This window comes from Triturus cristatus, chromosome 4_2 (assembly GCF_964204655.1).
Source record: "Triturus cristatus chromosome 4_2, aTriCri1.1, whole genome shotgun sequence".
NCBI classification, from domain to species: domain Eukaryota; kingdom Metazoa; phylum Chordata; class Amphibia; order Caudata; family Salamandridae; genus Triturus; species Triturus cristatus.
Window position 1 is genome coordinate 847,688,911 of NC_140586.1, and position 6,000 is coordinate 847,694,910.

The following is a 6,000-nucleotide window of genomic DNA, read 5'->3' on the forward strand; positions in this document are numbered from 1 at the left end:
AGTCCTGTTAAACCTCTCTACTAGGCCGTTCCCTTGGGGATGGTACGGGGTGGTGAACTTGTAGGACACTCCACATTGTTGCCACAGGGACGTCATGTACTTCGAGATAAAATTAGTGCCGCGATCGCTCACGACCTCGCGGGGAAAACCTACCCGGGAAAAGATCCCCATCAGGGCCCGGCCCACTACGGGGGCCGTGACGGTGCGTAGGGGGATCGCCTCAGGGTATCGGGTGGCATGATCCACCAGGACCAGGATGAAACGGTGACCTTGGGAGGTGGGGGGGTCCAGGGGCCCCACGATGTCGATCCCGACTCGTTCGAAGGGGGTACTGACGACCGGGAAGGGTTGGAGGGGAGCCTTGCGCTTCCCCCCACTCTTCCCACTAGCTTGGCACGTGGGACAGGACTTGCAGTGGGCTTCTACAGCTGCTCTCATTCTAGGCCAGTAAAAATGGGTCACGAGACGGCTGTAGGTCTTGTCTTGACCCAGGTGGCCGGCGAGGGGGACGTCGTGGGCTAAGCCCAGGAGGAAGTCTCGGAAGCGGAGGGGTACCACCAGCACCCGTCCGGATCCCAGCTCCACCGACTTCTGCTCACTGTACAAAATGTTATTCTCCCAATAAATTCGGTGCGTTCCAGTTTGGTCGCCTGCGGCTTGGCCCTCGGCCTGGCGCCGTAGTCCGACCAGGGAAGGACAAGTGGCTTGCTCCCGGCAAAACTCCTCCCGGGTGGGCCCGCCCTCGTGGCGCCATTGGGCCAATTCGGGTAGATCGCCTAACTCGGGGACCGGGGTGGTGTCGGACAGTGAGGGTTCGTCGCTGGCGACGGGCCCTTCCGATGGGGGGACGGGAGGACCCTCGGTGGTTACTGCTCTGACTTCTTCGGTCGGGGCGTCTTCGACTTCTCCCAGGGGGGGAAGTCGAGCTGACATAGATCGGGTGGTGGTGCACACCCACTCGGGGAGCCCCATCATTTCTAGGTGGGCCTTGCGCTCGACGTGCTTCCAGGGAGAACTCTCCAGGTCATTCCCTAAGAGGCAGTCGACCGGCTGGGAGGTTCTTACGGCAACCCTCAGTTTACCTATCACCCCACCCCACTCAAACGGCACCAGAGCTACCTGACACATACTCTCTCTATTATCTGCGGAAATTACCGGGCAAAAGACGTTGGGGAGGATCTGCTCCTCGGGGACTAAGTGCCTGAGGACACCGGTGATGCTGGCCCCGGTGTCCCGCAGGGCCTCTATTTGGTGGCCATTGATCTTGACGAGCTGCCCGTATTTCTTCGTGTTGGAGGGCAGGAGGCTACCAGGGACCATCTCCCTATCTCCCAGGGATACTAGGGCCATGGCTGCGGGTTCCCACTCCCCGGTTTCCTCAACCTCCTCCCCCAGAGCTATGTTGGCTATCTGTCTTGCAGGGGTGTTTTGGGTGGCCATGGGGCATTCTGGGTCATTGGCGTAGTGCCCGGGCTTCTGGCAGCGGAAGCAAGTGACGGTTACCCGGTGTCCCCGTCTCCCGGGGTGTCCGGTTACTGGTGGGGGGGTGCTGGAAAAGGTGGAGGTTGGGTTTTTGGGGGGCTAGGCTGGGACTCTCGCTGCCCTCCCTGGTTCCCTCCTCCTCTCTGGCGGGGTGGTCCCTGACTGGCTCGGGGGTATTCTCCTACCGTGCCCCGGGGGACCCGGGTGTTGGTCCAGCGGTCTGCTTCCACCGCCAGCTTCCTGGGATCGGTGAGTTTGCTGTCAAGCAGATGCTGGCGTAGTTCCACAAAGCAGTTCGCAGCCAGGTGTTCCCACAACAGGAGGTCGGTGAGTTCCTCAAGGGTGGTGACTTTGCTGCCCTTGACCCACCCATCGAAGGCCCGACTAAAAAAGTGTACATATTCCACCCAGGTGGTGCCCGGGATTTTCCTGCAGTCCCGGAATCGCTGACGGTACATCTCGGGGGTGAGACCGTACCTTGTGAGTAGAGCCTCTTTCATGTGGCTGTAGGAGGTCTGCAGAGAGATGGGTAGGTCGAGCAGGGTGTCTCTTCCTTCGCTCAGAAACCGTCCCCACAACCCTGCCCCCCAGTCCTTCTGCGGGACCCGATGGGAGGTCATGGCGACCTCGTAGGCCCTGAACCATTGTTGAATGTCATCGTTTTTATAATATTCTTTGACCACGTCCTTGGGGATGTGGACCTTCTGCTCCGCTGGGGAGGCCGCCTCTCGGTTTCCCGGGGGCCTCCCTTCCTCGCTTCTGGCCTTGAGCTCGATTTCTTTCAAGCTGCGTTCGTGCTCTAGTTGGAGCTTCCTTCCTTCGTGTTCCCATTGGAGCTTCTTCTCTTCTAGCTCGCCTTGCACGCGCATTTGCTCTACTGCTAGCTTTTTCTCCGCTAACTTTAATTCGCCTTCGATTTTGAGTTTGGCTAACTCGAGTTCGTGATTGCGGCTTCTCTCTCTGTCCGCGAGTTCTTCCGGGGATAGGCCCCCGTCTGGTACGATGCCTCGCACCTGATTGCTGCTGCTTTCGCCTTGGGGGGGTTCGGCCTCGTCGGGGCGCTCCCCCGTGTTTTCCGGGCGGGAGGCCCCGGCATCCACCCAGGCTTTCAGTGCTTTCTGCAAATCTTCCTTGGTGTTGAGACCGGTGGTAGCGATTCTAAGTTCTTTGCAGAATTGCTTTAGTTCTTTGTGCGTGTATTCTTCTAGTTGTTCCACCTGGAACACCCTGTTGGCATTTGTTTCTGCGGGGATCATGGCGTTTCCTTCTGCCATCTTTGTCGGTAGTGCGTCCGTCGTTCACGGTACGATCTCTCGGTGATGGGCCCGAATCCCGTCGCTTGCCACCAATGTTAGACGGCGACCTCAGAGGAGCCCGGAAAGGGGGTCCTGACTACCCTGAGACCCACCCTCAAAGTATCGTAGCCGGGCACTGGCGGGAGACTCCTCAGGAGGAGGAATCTCGTATCGAGGATCGTACTTCTGGCACCACACGACACAGAAACACCACACCGTGCGTTCTTAGGAATCAACCTTTATCAAACAGGTTAGCACTGCAAATATGTACAAGGAGAGCACGGGCTCAATGAGTCTCGGAAGGGATAGGGGGTAGCGGGACAGTCTCTGGTAAAAGGTTCAAGGCAAGGACGTACCCGGCGCACAACTCACAATCCTCGAGCTGGGGGGTAGGCTTGTTGTCGTTGGGGTCCGGCGGGACCGGTGGAGTCTGTGGAAGCCGCGAGTCACTCAGCGGGCTCAGGTACAAGTTCGGAGGTCTTACGATCTTCAGGGAGCCGCGAGTCACTCAGCAGGGCTCAAGTACAAGTTCGGAGGTCTTACGATCTTCAGGGAGCCGCGAGTCACTCAGCAGGGCTCAGGTACAGTTCGGAGGTCTTACGATCTTCAGGGAGCCGCGAGTCACTCAGCAGGGCTCAGGTGGCTCTAAGTTCCAGGAGCCGCGACCGCGTCAGGAGGCTCTCGTTGTTCCAGCGTCGAAACTGCCGGACAGTCCCAGAGCACCCCTTGTTATAGGTCGACCCCTCTTGATGTCCGGAGTCTGTGCAGGCAGGGGTCTTGTCACCTGGGGGTCGCTTGTTGGGGTTTCCTGCCATTGTCTTGTGATCCTTTCAGGGCCGGGTCGGGAGGAGTCCCAGACACCCAGCAGGCGTGGAGCCAGCCCTCAGGGAGGCCGGAGGGCCGATCGAAACCCATCCTCCCAGGGGAGTTCAGAGGTGCGATAGAAACTGCTCCTCCCTCTCTCATCCCCTGGAAGCGTGATGTCCTCCAGCCGGAGTGGCGCCTCTAGGCCCGGGTCGCGCTGGGGCCGGGCGGCCATCTTGGTGCATGAAGTGGGCACGCGGGCCCGGGGTGGCCGAAAGGAGAGAGGCCATGGACGAGGATGTCCGGGTCGGCTGCGTGTGTTCTGGTGGGAAGGATCGGCTAGGCCGTGGGCATGGGGCTGCAGGTACCAGGTTAGGTGGTGCGGGGACAAGTAGAGCCATGTTACGAGGCCGGGTCCAACAGTGACGAACACCTTTATTACTCAGCCTCACACTAAGGGAAATGCATCAATTGGAACAGACTCACAGGTCAATTGGCTGACCATGTGTGACCTACACTGGACACCCCCTTCAACACACAGATGTGTAAATCCTACTGAGCTGGCACACAAGTGAAGGGCTTGAGCCTAACACCCCTTGCTGCACACGGAGAGTCTACAATTCCCCATTGAGCCTCATATGGGGATGCCCCACACTATGTCCACCATTAGCATCCCGTATGTTCCTGAGGGACGTTATACACACATTGATGCCTTCATCAGAATCCACAAACCATTACAGATGACTGTCAGGAAGGGTGACTATCAATTCATGGGAGCCATGCAACACGTCATGTGGCCCATGGTGAGTCGACATGTATGCATGGTAACACAACATGCACAGGAGCAGTCCCCACATATCACAAACACGTACCACCCACAAAATGCCTTGCTGCACTCCTTACCCCAAATGACTTTTCACCATGTCTGTGCATGTAACTCTGATCCAGCACACGTTGCAATACTCATGAGGAATAGCAGGAGGGCAATGATGACATGAGCAGACGACAGCCGCAAGAACCTGGGGAGGACAGACACACAACAAGTCAGCAAAGAGCTAGTAATCCTCAGACAAGTACATGTACTCTACAGGAATGATGTTGTCACCATGCCCTTAATAAATTTAGTGTCTCAGCTAATATGTGTGGAATGACATCATCACTTGAATGACACATCAGAACACACCTCCAAGTCACTTAGCACACAGTCAGCTCGACACACACATTGCAACACATGCCACACAAGGCTCAAAGCGTGCACACTCAGACACAGGGACTCACCATCATGAGAAGAAGTTGCGGATAAGCTGACTCCGGATGTCCTCATCCTCATCCTCATCCTCATTTGCCCCGTGCCCGAGCCCTTCATCCTCCACGGGTGGATGATCCTGCTCATCCGGATCAAGGATGAGTGGCACGGCCTTCTCCACTGCCATGTTGTGCAGCATGCAGCACACAATGAAGATTTTGCAGACCTTCACCGGGGCATATGGGAGGGCGCCGCCGGTCTTGTGGAGGCACCGGAATCTGCTCCTCAGGAGTCCAAACGTCCTCCCAATCACGCGCCTCGTCTGCCCATGGGTGTCGTTGTACCGGTGTTCTGCGGCTGTTCTGGGGTTGCGGAGAGGCGTCATCAGCCATGACATGTTGGGATAGCCAGAGTCCCCTACATGGAAACATCATGTGAAGAAGTGGGTCAGGAGATGCCGTAAGATACAAAGATAGCGCTGAACACAGGACTAACAGAGTATACCCACCAACAAGACATGCTCGTTCCGCGTGCAGCTGCAGCATCATTTCTGGCACCCTGCTACGCCTCATGATGTATGCATCGTGTGCGGACCCTGGAAAACGTGCACAGACATGGGAAATCAGCATGTTAGCAAGACACACCACAAGGGCATTAATGGAGTGGTAATGTTTTCTGTTTCTATAGGCTACCTCCTGTGCCTGTGGTGGTACCATAGCCACATGTGTCCCATCAATGGCCCCAATTACATGAGGCATCCCTCCCAGGGCATAGAACTCACCCTTGACACCTGTCAACTGCTCACGAGTGGGAAAATGGATGAATTCATCCAGGTGCACCAACATGGCTTCTATAACATCATGCAGGACACGGCTGAACATTGTCTGGGACATGCCACCGACATCAGCTATGGTCAATTGAAATGTGCCGGTGGCAAAATAATGTAGGGCTGCCATCACCTTCATCTTGGGGGTCAGAGCTGTAGGATAGCTGTGCTGTGGTTGGAGGTGTGGTGTTAGCCGGCGGGTCAAGTCCTCTATCAACTCTTGCGAAAAGCAGTATCTGCGTATGCAGTCATGTTCACGCATGGCATCCAGGTCTGGCATTCGTCTGGGAAAAGGCGGTGCCCTGCAGAGATTTGGAAGGAATAACGAAGAGTGAGTACATTACCAC